We start from the raw sequence: 18,824 nt of genomic DNA, 5'->3' as shown, positions 1-18,824 counted from the left end.
ATGAGCGTGTGCATTCCTTTTTTTTTTATCTGGGTGGTCTATCCAATTTAATGTTGAATCCCCACTTTCCTACTAATTGGTAGCGTTCCTCCTGCTTGGGCCTGATCCTTCGCCCCCTCGTGCATTTGGGCACAAGAGCGTGACGTTGCCGATGAGAGCAGTCACAGCATCAGCTCTGGTGGCTTCCCATGCACCAGCAGGCAGGCGTCTGTAAACATAAATTACATTAAATTAACACTTCCACGAGGTATAAATTGCCTGGTTGATGCCGCTGCAGGCCATGCTCCGAGGCAAATTAGTGTGCGAGGAAGGGGAAGTGGAGCGGTTTACGTTTTAATTACAAGTGCAACTTTTAACTTTTAAGTAGCTGAGGGCTTCTTTAACCCTTTATAATAAAGATGCCCAATCTTGGCTTTCCTAAGAGTATCAGATACAGTGTATCCCGATATTGTCCAGCTTTTCATGTCCAATACCAATATCATATTAGACTTCACAAATACAGTAAGAATCCAACTACTGTAAATAATGCTGGCAATCTGCACATTTCTATGTGGCACAAACATCCATATAAAAACAACGTTAAGTGCAACGTATTACTCTCTTGCACTCACTCTGTATTAATACAATCAATGGAATTATAAACAAGCTCCAATCAAAATGTCTCCCTTCACTTATTATTTTTCTGCAGGAAAAGTAGCTGCATGTGACTCCAAGTTATTCTTCCTGATGATATACAATTATCTGATTGATTGTCCATCGGAATAAGAAAATCAAATAAAACTAAAATAAAGCAAATTACTTGTAAGACCAATACTAGTAAAAAATGTGACCAATCACAGCGGAGTGAGTGTACCCAAAGAAGGGCCGGGGGTGGAGTAAATTAAAGAGACCGTTGGGGTCAGAAGCAGGAAGTCCATGGAAACAATACAGAAAGAGGTGCAGAATCTGGAAGATCTAGAAAGCTTTCTGTGCAGGTTATCATGTGTGGCTGCTCTGTAGGAGTCCATAACTCAATACGAAGGACCAAAAAAGAGCCTAATAGGTCCCTTTTAAGAACAACATGCTATACGCTACAAGCAACTACATCCCAAGAGAATTCTAAAAATGATTTCATTCATTCATTTATTTTCTACCGCTTATCCTCACAAGGGTTGTGAGGCGTGCTGGAGCCTATCCCAGCTGTCTTTGGGCAAGAGGCGGGGTACACCCTGGACTGGTCGCCAGCCAATCACAGGGCACATATAGACAATCAACCATTCACACTCACATTCATACCTATGGACAATTTGGAGTCGCCAATTAACCTAGCATGTTTTTGGAATGTGGGAGGAAACCGGAGTACCCGGAGAAAACCCACGCATGCACGGGGAGAACATGAGAACATGCAAACTCCACAGAGAGATGGCCGAGGGTGGGACTCCGGTCCCCTCCATGTGAGGTCTGCGTGCTAACCACTAGACCGACGTGCAGCCTCTTAAAATGATTTTTTAAATGTAATTTATACATCAAAGATAAGGAAATAAGGAAATTCAGTCAAATGCCCATTCCTAGCAAATCCATTCAGATAGTTTTTATTGTCTTTTGGTATGTAGCCACTTTCAGGATTTATTGTTTTAATCCCCTCGATTTCACGATTAATAAGTTTGACTTCTAGTTACATTGCACTTGTCAGGGGTTGGAAATTTCCAGATTTCTTGTTTTCAGGATGCAGCATAAAACCCATTTTGAAGACACTTCTAATATGCACATTGCCAGTGTTTTAGGCCGGAGACTATTTTTGACCTGCAGTTTGTTTACTGGCTCTCTGCATATAATACAATAAAATTAAAATTATGAATTATTAGTGAGATATAGTATTATTAGATATGGCACTTTGTCGCCTACAACACAAAGCTAAGAAGTAATTATTTTGTTCAGACAGTTTAGCACAGATTGACCTACATTGCATTGGTTTTAGCATCTTGAATGTTCAAAATGTGTCAAAGTGGCCCCCACATCCTTCAATTGTTCTGTATGGTTTGGACACCCCTCTTCTAGGCGATATGTCCCACAGCCCAACTACATACACACACACACACACACACACACACACAGAGCGTCTTCCATTCTCATCACAGACACAAATGCTAATCCTGCCATCGTGCTAGCCATCTGTGGCTAGTGAGCGGCCAGCCGCAAATTACTGAGTGAAGAATGGACACAAATAAAATGTAAATTCACGCCGGGCTACAAGTAGTCCCCCTCCCTCTGCCCGGCTCGTGGGGCCTCTCGGTTCCCACACCGCTACCCTGCGTCTCTCCCAGGGTGCTGCTGGGAGACTGCCGCCGGTCGTCAAGCCTGAGGCGAGGATGCAGCCCTGTCATTGGCTTGCCTTTGTTTGGCACTCATGTCATTTTTTTTTTCAAAGCTGATTTGAATATATGCAAATGTTTCCCATCAAAGGAGACTCCCACCATGGTTGTTTTACACCCTCCCTTCATTTTGCTGCCTCTTTTTTGTGTCTAGCCTAGCAGAATGAGCTATGGGAACCAGCCATGAAGGGCCTTCACTGTCACACTGAGTTGGAATTAACTCACACGATGAGATTAAAGCTTGTGAGAGTGACAGAGAAAATGTTTCTTCGAGGATTGCAGCTTGTCACTCAAATGTAGAAAGTGTCAAATACATGGAATGGAACAATGGAATGGAATGGAATAGTTCAATATTTTGAACTCATTTCAAGTGAGCCACATATATGTAAATTTATTACGCATAGAGTGAAATATTTCTGGCAGGTTTGATAATTATGGCTTACAGATAATTATGGCACCACAGAACCGATGGCAAAGAAGAAAAGTGTGATGATAACCATAGAACCGCAAATGGAGCGTACTACAAAATAGGGAGCTTTCTGGCTGCTCAGTACAATATGAGCAGTACAAATAATTAAGTATTACTGACAAGCACAAAGCAATTTTAACAAGCAGGTACTAACATAAATACATGTACTGTATTATACACTGCATACTTGTTTGGAGAAAATGTTTCTGGGTAACCAGAAATCTGTGAACTATGGTGTCGATACTGTGAATGATAATGGGCTGACACGTAACATAAAAGTGGTGCGAGGGAGAATTGGAGCCACATTTTAAAAGACAATGATGATTGCGGAGTTTGCATGTCCACTTATCCTCACTGGGGTCACGGGGGTGCTGGAGCCTATCCCAGCTGTCTTTGGGACACCCTGGACTGATCGGCAGCCAATCACAGGGCACATAAAGACAAACAACCATTCACACTCACATTCATACCTATGGATAATTTGGAGTCACCAATTAACCTAGCATGTTTTTGGAATGTGGGAGGAAACCGGAGTACCCGGAGAAAACCTACACACAAGGAGAACATGCAAACTCCACACAGAGATACCAAAGCGGAGAATCAAACCCAGGTCTTCCCAATCTCCTGACTGTGTGGGCCAGCATGCTAACTCGGCGGCCTAATTTCACACAAATACAGGCATACCCATTTCCTGGGGGCCCTTTAAAATGTCTAATGGTGCCTCTGGCCAATACCACATTTTCAGCATATAAAACCTTGATCAGAGCATCCCTAATCAGTAGTAGCAGCTACTATTATGTATGCTATTTTATATTTTAGCTTAACTTAGCTTTTGTTCTTTCAAGTCATGGAAAGAAGTTCAACAGTTAAAAGCCTCATAGGCCATTCATGCAATGTTATAAAGCAAAAAGTCAGTTTCTGCAGTCCTATATTTTGTCATTGTAGTTTTCTTTAAAGTAATGTCAAAATACTATACCTTCTAGTCTTGTTCTCGTAAACTCAATCTCATGAGATGAGTGTTGTGATACTCCTATCATGTATAAATGAGCAAAATCAGTAATTTTACTCCGTTTTACTTTTATTGTATTAACCTAAACCTTAAAATGAAATACCTCCAAAGTACTACAAATTTGAAGTTCAGACATAATTTCTGCCAAATTAATCCTCTGAAGTCAAACTAAACTTGGAGGACAAGTTTGTCATGTCATAAACACCATGTTTACACCAGTACTTTTATTTGTTTTTGTGTCATTATATGGTACCTCTCTTTATACTTATACGACTGTTAATAATGTTCAAAATTATGATGGCCTGAAACTTAATTTTCATTTTCATTATTTCTTAGGGGGAAAATGGCCTTGAAATTAGAACCATCTAAAAGTCTGACGGCCTTTTATAATCTATGATGGCCGCATTTGATGGCTAGTGTGCCAATTTGAGACATTGTTTCCATTTTCTCATTCATTTCCTCCTGTTAAAAAATATATTTTAATAGGATGCTGTCAGAGTCAGCGTTCTCACTCTTTGCTGGAGAAGATGTAATGAATATATGGGCTACAGTTGCTAACTACACCCTGTGTGTGGGTCTGTGTGTGTGGAGAGCACCTCACCCTGTAGCCTACGCCACCACCAGCACCCCCAATCAATCTGCTTTGGGCATTCAAGGCCATTGTGAATGTGCTTGAACTTGACTGACGGAATTGCCTGGGAAAAGAGGCGAGACTTTGGCCCTTTGCTCCCTCCTCCTCCTCCTCCTCGTTCTTTTCACAGAGCACCGGGTCGTCCAGACTGATGTCATTTGCATAAAATTCAGCCTGTCCCCAATTAAGCTAGGGAAGCATCGAGAAAAAGTAGTCTATTTGAACGTGGCCATGGATGAGCATGGATGAGAAGATCTCCTCTCTTCTTCTTTCTTCCTTCTTCACAATGCGTAAGTCCTTGCATGTGTTTTTATTTGTTTATGTTGTGTTCTTGTGCAGTTTGTTGAGCCGAAAGGAAAGGATGCTGTTATTGTGAATGGCTTTACATCTTTTGAATGTCTCTATTCGCTTTACACATTCTCTAAATAGTTTGAGCTCGACGTCTGTACACGGCTCTTTTCTGCAGCATCTCCATTCTCCTTTACTATCTTGGTACATATTTTGTCCTCTTATTGCTGGAAAACCTCTGCTCTTTTTATTCTTTTATTATTCTAAATGGCTCATCAAATGATGTTCTCTTTTATTCTTAAAACACGGTCTGACATTTAACCAGCTGTTGATGCCTACCATTGCATTATACTTTCTTATTTTGGATGCATGACAGAGCAAGAGACAAATATTTACTCCCTGTTGGACTTCCTGTGTGTGACCTTTGACCCTGACTCCATATCAGGTCAAGCTTCTTTTGAAGGGCCCATTACAATTCCCAGAGGTGTCCACTTGACTTGGTCACTTATTATTATTACTATTATTATTAGTCGTAGCTCATGTATTCTGATTGATACAAGCCATAATTAGCAATTAATTAACAATTATACATTAACAATTAATTGCAAATTTTTGGGCAAATTTGCAAATATATAATGTCTTTGTTAATACCCAGCACTCAAATGGTGAAAATATATGAGCTTATCATTATTGCAAATTGAAATGTAATCAACATCAATATGGAATAAAATGATAATTTGTGTTATTGAGGGGGAAAGTGAGATTAATGATAACAATAATGTAAAATATCACTAGATATTTTCAAGAGTAAATATAACCTCTAAATAATAGGCAAACATGTTTTCATTTTTGTTACGTTTCTTTTAAAACACGTTAATCAAATGTTACAACGTTAACAACGTTAATCCTTGATAGATCCTTGATTTATTTAACGAATTTATTTTGGCCTAAATTGTATCTTTAAGCCTATAGTCTTGAATCTCATTCCAGACATTTCCAACATTGCTGCCTTTCTCAATATAATTTATGTTGACAAAACGTGTACGAAAATACCGATTTGTGTTTTTTGTAGACTAAAAAACCTTATTGATAAAATATAATTGTTATCACCACTACGTTACAAAACTCGGCATCTGACATTCATTCACCAACGAATCCATTATCAGAAAAACAAATTAACGCCCTAATTTTTAAATCTAAAGGCGACGGTTTCTTTCTCACACAATGGCATTGAAAATAGCGTCATTTTGGAGCTTATGCAAATGAACCGAGACTGTACATACGCGCCTTTGAGAAATCCAATTGGCTTCAAAGGCTTATGTTAAGCACATGGCATCAACTCATTAAACGGAACTATTTTTAAAAATTGTATATGTTATTTTTTAACAAGATAATTATTTTTTTTTATGAAAAAATATCAATTCAGTTTTTAATTTTGGATCAGAAACTGCGTCAGGCCTCCTCCATCTTCGGTTTAGCAGACAGGTTCGCTCTCGATTGGTTTATCTGCTAAATATCTTTTTCCCCCGTTTGGATTATGTTGAAGCTGTTCCGTTTATCTGGAAACAATTCGAATGGCTAATGAATGATGCGGTTTAAATGAAGGCCATCTTTCTTTATTTCGGCCTCGTGGTGTTGTGCAATGATGCTTTTGACCAGTAGGTGTCACCCTTGATCACGTTGATGCTGGTCGTTAAATTGCTTTATTGTGGAAACTGAAGGTCACAAAACAAACAAAACCAATCACTCGTCCACGTTTAACGTGTCATATTATTATTATTATTATATTTATGAACTGTTGCATTGTTGCTTTATTAGCTGTTGTCACTTTATCCAGAATTCTGCTGCTCATAAAACTTTTTGTTTGAAACCATTTCAGACTAGTGATTAAAAACGGCATTATTATGTTCCTGATATTTTGGTTACCTTATAGTATGGCAAAAAAATATTAGAAAATTATAGAAAATATTAGAACCTTTGCTGTACAATCCATGCAGCACAATAACATACATGGCTGTGACCTATATGCAGTATTTATCACAATGATCATTATCAGACGTCCCAATGCTGTAAATTAAGGGGGACACCAATGTTTTAATACGGTGGTTTATAGCCTTGTTTTTAGAAAAAAACATTTTATTTTTAAATCAACACGAACAGTGCACACGCCTGTCACGAACACATATCGATGCTGACGTCATCATGCTGCTAAGTCCACCTTTTTTGCTCTCCACATTTTTTAAACACCCGTTTTAAGATTAGCATCCAGAAAGTGGACATTTGTAGTTATTTATCTAAAATAATATTTTTTTAACAAATCCATGTATGTAACTTCCGGGTTCACGTTCCCGCCACCTGGTACCAAGACAAGGTGGAGATGCAGGCACTGACGAGTGTTTTAGGGAGGTGCTTGCGTCAAAACAGCGACCAAAGAGATGAGAGGGGGCGGGTGGAAGAGAGGGGGGAGGAGGGCGAATGGGAGAGAAAGAGAGAGAGAGCGAGAGAGGTGGACCAACAAGACGCAACATCCACGCCATGCACACTCGCCTCCTCGAATGTGGAGATGCTGGATGCTAGCAAACCATGATGCTAAGGCTACATTTAGCAACACCAACGAAGGCTTGGCTAACTCTGGACTTTGAAAGTAATTAAAATACAGACGGGACTTAATTATGATGGATTTACTCAATAACGTGACGTACACAAGTAAGTAGTATTTCTATTATTTTTTAGTTATATGATGGACACTTGCAGTCAGTGACGTGCATTAGGTGTTGATGATGAGTGCCGCGGCCCCCCTTGAGTGGGGCCCCCAGAGTCTCAGTTTGTAAAGCAAATAGTTGTGCGATTGTTAGCAGAGCCTGGGAAAATGTTCCCCTTGACGCACCCACACAACCTTTCACAGTGTGTGTGTGTAGCCTGCCAGACACTGTTGTGATGCTAATGAGGGACAGCACGTTGTTGAACTTGATGTTGACTCTTTTCTTTTTTTCCTCCACATGGCGCTTATTGGTGGGATTTTTTTCCACCCCAAATTAATTGATCGATTTATTTAAGTCAGTAGCAATGTAAAGTCTTACTGCTTGGTTTACATATATTTTTTACTTGTGTAAGTAGAGAAAAAACAATATCATGCAAACTAGGAATAGGAATAGTTGATTTAAAATACAACATTTGTACCACTTAAAATGTAGCTATACTGAAATGTACTGTTATTCCAAAACCAAAATATTTTCCCCTTAATCCTAATATTACTGTAGTGGCTAAATTTAATATGCATGGTATTATACTGGCATTTACATTTAAACAAAATATTTTCTATTTATTTTGTATCTTTTTATCGTGCAACAGGTGCAGGCCTATTGTATGTATAATTAATTACACTGTAGGAAGTTATACTTTGTACTCATTCTTGCAGTACTGTACTGGATTTGCTGTGATATTCTCATAGAATTTTAACTGCAACATTCGAGTAGGACACATAGTGTTACAACACATTTGGGTAGAAATTTGGACTAATGTTAATTCAGTTGACTATAGTACTTTTTTGTTATACACATAACATTTTCATTAAAAAAATGTAATATGTAATTCGTTTGTTTTTATGACATATTTTACAGCTTGTACATCAGCACAGTCAGAATATACATGAAACACATGTTGTTTTTTAACCAACGTTACAGAGTGACTGCTGGCAGAGCATTTGTTGAACCTATATTTCAGCACCATGGACAGCGATCGTTGAGTTTTTTCCAAAGGCCTCATTTTCAGACATTTACTTGTCAGCAGCAATTATTTAGAATAATATAGAAAACCAAGACACGACTTTAATCGAGACGAGGGCGTGCATGCACGTGCTATCTTTGTACTGTACGTCTATTTGATGGGATGTGACGTAGCTGGGGTAGGTGGCATATCTCCTTCACTTTTTAACATATCTAATTTTTTTAAAATGGGATCACGTCAAACAATTCAAACAACAATCCTGCCTTCTATCTTAGATTTTGATATTATTTGATTTGATTTTGTTGTTGTAGAAAGGAGCTTGTAGGAAACTGACAACGTTTGCGTAATTCCATTAAATTGAGAGCCATACACTGTATATAAATTAAAGTATAATATGTTGTAAGATTTCTATTTAATGTTAAAATAACATATCATTTCAAGTAATTTTAAGTCAACATCAAATGTATAAAACATAAAATACATTTTTGCTTCCTAAATGTTTATAGTGAAGGTGCAACGTTGTCCTTAATCTCTGTTATTACAGGCAAAATTCATATTATTAAGGGGGGAAACTTACTGAGAATTTGAATGATTGACTGACCACGTTTATTTAGTCTCATCAATTTAATAGCAAAGTTTATTCTACTCTGTCATGATAAATATATAGATATAATCACACTATTTTAGTGAGTATACTGAATGGTCTGTAGATGTCTTGCAATATCCATGTATCAACTTTAAATAGGATTTTATAGTTAGTACAGTACATTGTGATTATTTGGACATTCATGTCTCGAGAGCAGGTTTCTTTGTATTAAAAATGGCTATCCCCATATGTGAAAAATGCATGCTTATTGTTGTCCACATGTGTGACCTCCGAGGCCTGCTTTGAGACTCTGTACTTCCTCCTTAAGCTTACCTCATCTTTCCCAGCTGTGCTGCAGGTATTCCACCTCTCATACGTGCCAATAATAATAAATGTACCTGCATTTTACTTCATTAAAAATAACGCACACATTGGATAGTGTCTTGCATTATGAGTGTTTTGGTCTTTTCAGTAATTCAGAACCAACCATGCGCCACGTGGGTTGCCGGCCACTACGGCTCGGTAAGGCCAGGGAGGGAAGCTCCCACCCCGGACTGGGTGTCAGACTGTACCCGGTGTATGGATGCAAGGTGGAGCTTACCTTTTTTGTTAGTTGTTTTATATTATGAAATAACTTGGCTCCAAAATGACCAGAAAATCAGCAATACACACGACACAATAACAATGCAATTATATCATTTGTATATATAATGAATCATTCATTCATTCATTTTCCAAATATTATAAACACCGTGCATTATACACAATTTTGGCCATGATTAGTGATGATGCACTTGCTCCTGTGGTGTTGACATTTAGCTGTGTGCCATATAGTTTGTCGTGATTTAATCCACTCTGGAAGGTGGTGTGTGTGTTGTTTGTGTGTGAAATGGGGTCGATGTAAGGTGGCATTTAACACAACACTCTTGTTTGTTGCGATAGTTTAAAGGCAAAGAATGGATACACGATACACTTTATTATCATGGTGTGTCTCATGATGACAAATGAGTGTGACATCATCGGCATCACCTTGCACATGCTCCACGTGGGCAACTCGTGCCTTGATGATGACGATGCTGATGATGTCACCCTCCGTGACGTCACATGTGTTCTTTAACTACGTACTCACTCCTTTTATTCGTGCAGGTATCATGTCTGATAACAATAATTACCACTGAACACCTCTTTATGCTTCAAGTGGGAGTGGGAGGGAGCGAGGGAGGGAGAGAGGGAGGGGGCGCGCAATGGCTCCCTCCATGTGACCACCACCACCACGCAGCAGCCTTGACGCCGGCGGCTCCTTTAAGAGACGTGGGCTAGTTTTTCTCTTTGGTTATCTAGCTGTATGAGTTTATGCAATATCATAAAGCTAGAGAACCGAATGTAGAAACTAGTCCCGGGATCGTCACGCCCCGTGGATTCGAGAATGTATGCGAAGGATGGCTGGATGGAACGATGATGAAGCCACCGTGGAGGGATGAGAAACACCGCGTGGATCGCGTGACGATACGCCTCCTTCCTTCATTTACCAGCCCTGCTTTTGGATGTGTATATATAAGCCGGTGAAACCTGGACTGGAGGACCTAAACAATACATAAAAGGGGGCGTCATGTCGGTATGCATTTGTTCTGTGCCGTACAGTGGGGAGATGTTACACTCATGGAGGAGGTGCTTCAAAGCACAAGCATGCATGCCTTGTATTATTTCATGCATCGTGTTGTTGTATGCAAGAAATCAAATGATCACGGATGTTTGCGGATAGATGCGTCCGATTGGCCTACTGGTGCCAGTCACGTGCTCCACCAGTGCACCCACCCACCTCCATCAAACACATTGAACCAACTGAGAAAAAGGCCAATGGGTGCACTTCCTAACTCGTCATTTTGCAATATATGTGTCGGTTTCGTTGTGGGATTCTAGCTTGGGTGCTCTTAATTGCTGGAGCATCTTGCAGTTTGTGGTGTCATCAGGTCTGCGTATCATATAGCAATGGGCCACATGCCATGAAGTGAAGGCATTGAATCCAGGATTTAGCCAGATCCATGATCACGTGTTAAAGTCAGGTCCTCTATTTTAGCATGCATTGCAGCCAATAAAAGAGCAGTGGCTAAGCTTTCCTGCATCATAATAATTTTTTAAGGGGATCTTTAAGAGTCCCCTTGCCACAAGTGAGTGTATTCGTGGAATCAAACCTGCACATCAGCCCCCTTTCAGTCACATGCAGGGTGCCTTCCTGGCGTCCCTGTGTCATGCGTTCTGCTGTGGTAGATCTACCAACATATACACTAATGCCTTGATGCTTGTGTGTGTACAGGAGCAGATTTTGGAGGCAAGATTAGACAGAGGCCAGGGTCAGCCAGCGCCACCTTTTTTTCGTTATGATGCCCATCAGAGGCGTAAAAGAAACTCTTGCTGTTTCTGATCTAAAGAGCCTGTTTAATTCTAAACACGCTACAAAATACATACTTTGCCATGGCTGCTACTGTAGAGCTGCAGAAGGCAGTATATTTATATATAGCATATTGTAGCATGTCATCTCAATGAGTCACTGTACTAATGGAAATGGAAGTATATAGTGTTAGCCATGCTAGTGTTCTTGCTAGTGTTTGATTTTCATTGTGTGTCATTACATACACTCACATGTTTGGCATGTTGAGAGTCAAACATACTACATCCATGTTCCCTGGTATTGTATGTACTCAAGGTTTTATTTTATTGCTGAGACAACCATGACGACAGATTGTACTGTGCAGCAGAATATGTGAATGCAATATTGTCAGTGTTGAGAGACACGTTGCCTTAATTTCTGTCAAAAATATGTAAATACTAAGAAACATTTGTCAAAAGAATATTAATGTTCAGAGACAACCTTTAAGATAATGTCTAAAAAAAGTGTGACTGCTGAGAGACAAGCACTGACAAAAATAATAATCTTAAAAAATATTATTTAATTAGGGGTTTTGTCCGAAAATAAGGTGACCATGCAGAGAGATAGGAATTCATGCTTGTGCACCAACTTGTGAAGATTGTTTGGGACAGGAGGTATTACTTTGCCTCATCCTAATGTAGTATAAGTATTGAAGACATCCAAAGTCAATAGCATCTGAACACCTATATCACTCCAAACCTCTAGAGGGCATATTAGCAATTTTGGCTGACTGACAATGTCTCCTTGCAATAACACAACATTTTTAGTAATTTCCAGTCCCTAATAATTTGATAAATACACAGCTTTTGTCCTTTAAATGGATTATTTCAGCATCCAGCTAACATTTATAGCACAGGTTAATTTTATATTACTATATGCTCTGATTGCAGCACACACACACAATGTTTGCCCAGTTGTGGTAGAAATGAATGCATTGCTGAAGGGGTAATAAATGGGGTGCACAAGGGGAGGGGGCGATATAGAAGGAGGTTGGGGGGCGGCTTTGAGATTGAAATTCAGTCTGGCGAGTGACGGAGAGGCAAGCAAGCAGGCAGGCAGGCAGGCTAGACGTTGGCGTTCCCACATTAATATATGTGTCTGTCTGGGCCCTCTTCGGGCCCTCAGCACCAGATGGAGTCTGGTCTGGCCCAACAACACCTGCCACTGTGCATTGTTTCCATCAGTCAACTTTCTATATGTCTGCTTTTTACCATTTTTATTGCTATTGTATTTTACATTCTTAGGCCTTGCTTATTTCTATACCATAGGACAATATGACAAAGATGTTTGGACCATCCTTCCTACCCTCCTTGTTGAGCTTTACTACCCTGCTGCAGTTCTAAACTACCATCCTAGACATTATCTTGCTTGTGTCACACACTGGATTGTACACGGTGTGTGTGTATGTGTGTATACAGACTAGGGCATTTTCACACCTCTGTTGTTGAAACCTTAATGCAGTGGTTGGGAACCTTTTTTGAAAAAGCGGCCATTGCAGTTTATAGTCCTCCAAGGACCATACTAAATGTATGCAAAAATATTGTTACATATTATGAGCATTTGTTTACATTGACAATGTATTTACATTTAATTACATGCCCTCATGGACCATGTATGGCCCATAAGCTGCAGGTTCCCCACCCATACTTTAGTGTCTTTTTTCTTTCCGCAGAGTACAATAAACAAGCAACTTCAAGCACAGGCCTCACTGCAGAACTGCCTTCTTTCTTCCAAAGAAAATAGGAACTTGTGGACATTTTTTTTTTACAATTTTGAAACACATTTTCCTCAATACAATGACAAGTCAATTGCCCTGTGTTCCAACATGGGCACTAATTTTATGATTCCTTTATTTTTACACAACCTCCTTTGGTTCCACCCCAATAAAACCTCTTGATCAATTTTCTGCAATAATTTTTGTACCTTGAATTGTATGTATATATTTATCTAAACCTGTTCCCCCCAACTTATGAATTCCAGAGGTTTGGTAGCCTAGCAACAGCCTCTGACCCGTGCAAGGGAGCGAAAGGGAAAGTATTTGAAAGGCTGACAAGCCAGCTTTAAATCCGCAAAGGACGTCAGATTTTTGGTGGATGTAATCTCACAGTACTTTGTGTAATCGCTTGTGAAGTGCGCCTCTTGTGTGTTTGCCTGCCTGCGTGTGTGTGTGTGTGTGAGAGAGAGAGAGAGAGAGACTGCAATTCATTCAGTATCGGCAGCTGAAATAAGAAATGAAAAGCATTTCAAACATCAGAAAAAGATACACACAGAAAAACTGCCATAAATACACTGAGTGGACACTTCATTAGGTATACCTGCAGTTATTATATCCAGTGCAACTACAAAATGTTTATACTATAACGTCAAGTGGTTTAATGCTATTTTTGCATAATAGATATAATAGACATGCATAAACCTCACTATGATCCATCCTCACAGATGGAACTTTTTTGTTTCCTGTTTTGCAGGTATGTCTTTGGACACACATGCATATCAGCCGCAGGCCCAAGTGAAGTCAGTGAAGGAAGGACCTTGGACTTGCCCACACAAATGTCTAACTACAATTTTCAGGTGAGACAACATCATTAAATTGATGATGAAAAAATATTGGAGATGGTTATCTTTGAAGGTGCATCCTGATCTTTTAGTCATAACAAATAGGGGTGGCTAATAACATGTAAATATGTGGCACGTTTTCTTTAACTTACGTTAAGTGGTATAGAAAATGAATGAATGAATGAACATTGCATATTGTAGTATTTGCCATATGTTGCACAAATAGTGTTTACGTATTTGTAAAATGCATCCAGTAGCATCACAGTAAAGAAGCTACCATTCATTGTCATCATTCATGACCTGACATTAGTGTGAGTGAAGAGCTATTGCCTCTATCGATATCGGTTCATATCAGTATAGGAAATGAAGTGGTGGGCATTGTTGGTATATTGGGTATTTGTATATGTAAGCGTCTCTCATAACAAATAATGGGAATAGCAATGACCTATAACTGTTATGCAAGTGTAAATTGATGTCAACCATGTCTATTGTATAAGAAGTATCTAATTTTTTAAGCATTCTTAATTGTAGTGTAAAAAGAAGTTAACACTAACTTAGCATTATAACATTAATTAATAATGCTGTAACTTTGCATTTATCGTCTTCTTTTCATCTGTTGATTTCATCCAAGGTTGCATTTTATATTCACTGCACTTAAGTGTGTGATGGAAGTCTTTGAAAATGTCAGTGATTTCTATATGAAGATACAGGCTGGACACCTAAGCATTTGAATCCCTTTAAAGATACCTGAGTGTGGAATACAGGTTTCAGCATGCACCACCATACTTTGTAACCTTTGCATAGCTACGCACCACGAGGTGTAACAGCAAAATAAAACTAATATTGCTTTCCCTCTTCTACACATTTCTTACCTCCTCTGTGCCATGCTGCGAACAGAAAGTCGCATAACGGCTTCATATGGGGGCCGCTCATGCAGCCATGCTGCCTCTGCTAACTAGTTAGCAACAGCTAGCCTGCAGTCTCTCAAAGAGATGCAGGTGACTCTGAATTCCTGCTTCCTTCTCCTTCCTTCCTTTCCTTCGCCTCTCCACGTTGAGTGACAAGACTGTAGATTAGCTAGGCGCCTCTCGCCTCGTGCCTTCTCCACCTCCTGCAGAGAACAAACTAGACAAGAAGGATAGACGGATGGAAGGAGGGAGATGTTCATCATTGAGATGGGGGAGAAACCGAAAAGATTTTATTTGATTTCCCTCCAGGGGTAGATGAGTGTTCTGTGACACTGGCCTAGTTCTGTATGAACGCCCCCCACTCCTCCTCTTCCTCAAGGGAAAGAGTTTGAGAGAATCAGACAAGTGAAGATCAGAGGAGATTCCACCGCCTGTGGCTATCCTCCTCCGTAGCGTTCGACCACCTCCTAAACGCAATGAGGGCCGCTTGCGTCAATAGCGCATCCTCAAACCGCTGTAATCAATGCAAGCAAGCAGCAGTTTGGAGTGCGGACTTTAAAAAGTGGGGGCGTTGCTAACGGGCTCGATCTGACACAGAGACAACGTCAAAGCAGATGTGACAGCCCACACACACACACACACACATTCATGCTTTTGCGTGTAAGTGGGGTTATGCACATGTTCTTGCTGCATAACGTCATTGGACCTTTTGTATGTCTGTATACAGTTTCAAACACAGCAAATACAAATGATCTGTTCTAGGGTCAAACTGTCACCCTCATTCTTTCCTTTCACCTATACATCCCTTCCTCAAATGCTCGCATCCTTCCACTCTTGTGTCTCCTCATCCACCATCCTTGCCTTGTGCCATCCTTCCCTCCCTCCATTCCCACAAATCCTCATCCTCCAGTCTCCTGTCTTCTTATCTTTGCGTCATTTCATCCTTCCATCTTCAGCTCCTCCATTTGTTTGCACCTTTCCATCCTCTCCTCCACTTATTCTTCCATCTTCCTATCTTCTTCTCCCTCCATCCTCACCTAACTCCTATCCGCCCTTCCCTTCCCCCCACCCTCCACCCTCATTCAGTATCAGCTCTCCAGCCGCCCCAGAGAAACCAATTCAGACCGCTCTGCTCCACACCGTCATGGCGCGTTGGCCAAGGGAGATGGAGTCCTTTCAGGTCCTCGGCTACACACACACGTGCACACACACACACACACACACACACACACATACACTACCACCAAACTCCTCTACATCCTTTCACTGCCAATCTGCAGGCCAAAGTCCTCCTGAGGTTCTCTTGGAGTTATTCTGTATGGTATATGACCTTTAAAAGGTGAAAAAATGCATGTGGGCATGTGGGATGTATAGCAAATCAAGCATCCCCTCATATGTTTCAACGCAGCGATTGAGTGCATTGGGTTCTGTTGAATGGTGTAGAACCGAACACACACACACACACACCCGCCCCCTTGCTGTCACGGCGTCTTAAATCCGGTCGTCACCATTTTTTTGTATTTGTGTGCATATCCCATCTCGATGGGCTGTTCTCAAAAGTTGATTTAAATTACACCCTCTGCATTGTGCGTCTTGATAGAATATACTGTAAATCTCCTGAAATGAATGCACTTTTGTGTGTGAATGTGTGCAGAGTGCAGGCGGCGTATGTTAACATAAATTAAAGTGTATTTGCAGAGCCCATTGGAAGAAGCGCAAAAAAGGGAATCTCAGTCTCAGATAAAAATGAAATAATAATAATCATGAAAATATATATTTTTTATTTTTGACTGAATTTGGAGAATGGGGTGCAGAATAGTGACGGGCGGTAAAGGGAGTGCAGAAGGGGTGGGGGTCAGGGTTGTGCTGAAAAGCAGCAGAATGGAGATTGAATGGGACAGAAGGGGGGGTGGCATTAGTGGCGGAGGCAGTTTGGGGGTGGTGGTGGTGTTGCTGGTGGGGGCCCTCTATTGGTTCAATGCAACGGCCAGAGCAGCTGTGAAAAGAGGTCTCCCCTTTTTCCCACGCCCGGCGCGACGCACCATCCTCGCTTCGGCCTGCCAGGGTCACGTCACGTCACTAATATATACTGAGGCCTCGCACAATACACACATATAGCACAATCATGCACACAAGCATTTTTACATGAGGATAACAGGGCTGTTGCAGAGGAAGACTATTGCAGTATATTTTTATGTTTATGCTTATATATGCTTTATTTTAAAGATGGCCACTCTGGTGTGAGCACGTTGCACCTTAGCATTTACTAACTATAATCATATTCCACAAAGGCTTTGTCCAGGCCCTCCCCACCACCACCACCACCCAGTGCCAGATGCCCTTCTGCATTGTGTGGGTGCTCACCCCATCAGGCCCCCCCCCCCCCCCCCCCCCCCATTCCTCCCTTCGCACCCATGATGTCACCCTTCTTGCCTGCCTGTCATCACCTCCACGAGAACTTGAGTGTGGGAAGGCAATGCTTTCAATGTTTAAGGGAGGCAAGGGTGGTGGGGGGTTGATTATTTGGTTGGCGGTGGGTATAGAGTCTGGTCCGAGAGGTCAACGAGTGGACTTGAACAACGAACGGGCGAGACTCGTGACTCTCCTAAGTGGAATTTAGATGAACGTGTCAGTCCGCCTCCTGCACTGATTCAGTCTGGACTTGGTCTTGATAAGTCCTCCATTAGCCTCACAAAAGATGGAAAAGAAAGCTGAGGGATGGAAAGAAAGGCTTGTCTAAATCCATGTGTTTACACCTCTATATCTCACACATGTGAATTGATGTAGTTAAATAGGATGATTGGATGTAAGGATGGATGGAAGGATGGACGGATGGATCATAGCAATTTGAGGCTTAGATCTTAAAGCACAAATATTCTGAATATCCCCCTTGGATTTGTTTTCACAAAAAATAATAAAGTTAGGATTTTGAACTAAAATTACCGTTTAGTAGAAAAGCCACAAATTTGTCCCAAAGATAGTGATTTATATAAATAATACTTTTTTAGCTTAGCATAACTGCCATGTTTGTGACATTGTCTTCCCCCATAAGCAATAATGGAATTAGTAATAATCTGTACCAATGTCAAACTGTCATAAAAATAATAAAGGTCACCATTCTTGGCTGCCAAAGTGTAAAAAAATAACCACAGTTGATATCAAGCCATAAAAAGAGTATACTATTTTTAAAATCAGTGCTTAAATCAGTGCTCTACTTTAACTTCTTCTCTTAGCATTCCTTACTGTGGCAGCTCTTTCCCCTGGAATAAGCGTCACAAAAACAGCAACATTAGCCAAAGAAAAAGCAAACTACTATGGCTTGGTGGTCTAATTGTCTGATTCTTGCTTTGGTCGTGAGAGAGTTTGAATCCTGAGTACAATTTTAAGAGAGTGGCAGCGGTTTGCTTGCGGATATATTTGAGATATTTGTCTACATATATCCAATTCCTTCGCCTTTTTGTCATTGTGCACTGCTAGAAATTAATTTATTTGTCTTAAAATTGCGTAGCAGGCAGAACATGGTCCATATATTGTATAGGTTGTCTGCAACTGTATCTTTGACTGAAGATGTCTCAGACACAGATATCTTTTAAGTGTAAAACATTTACAAAGTACATAATCTTAAAAACATAGTTTTGTCTTTCATATCATTTATTTGTGGCCTTTATGTCTTTGCTTTCTGTTTCTCTCTGCTGGTGGGACGAAGCAATTGTCGAGGGAGACAATGACTCAAAACGACTCACTTAATTAGCCCGTAGAAAAGATGCATTGTGGCAATTAGGGAGCACAAAAGGAGGGGAAGATGAGGCTTTTGTAACATGCTGCTATGTGTGTTGTGGCCTTTAGCACAGAAGAGTGGACGCATGCAGAGA

General features: G+C 40.5%; 1 long non-coding RNA gene across 1 annotated transcript in view; it reads left to right on the top strand.

Moving 5' to 3' along the window:
* Positions 1-7,251: 7,251 nt before the first annotated feature.
* Positions 7,252-18,824, top strand: part of LOC131129894 (uncharacterized) — a 34,415-nt gene continuing 22,842 nt past the window's right edge. The window contains exons 1-2 of the long non-coding RNA XR_009129916.1: positions 7,252-7,454; positions 13,957-14,059. This is a non-coding gene — a long non-coding RNA (uncharacterized LOC131129894). The remainder of the gene's footprint in view (positions 7,455-13,956; positions 14,060-18,824) is intronic.

This window comes from Doryrhamphus excisus, chromosome 5 (assembly GCF_030265055.1).
Source record: "Doryrhamphus excisus isolate RoL2022-K1 chromosome 5, RoL_Dexc_1.0, whole genome shotgun sequence".
In the NCBI taxonomy this organism is placed as follows: Eukaryota; Metazoa; Chordata; class Actinopteri; order Syngnathiformes; family Syngnathidae; genus Doryrhamphus; species Doryrhamphus excisus.
Note: the sequence above shows the minus strand (reverse complement) of the source record. Positions and strands in the feature narration are given on the sequence as shown.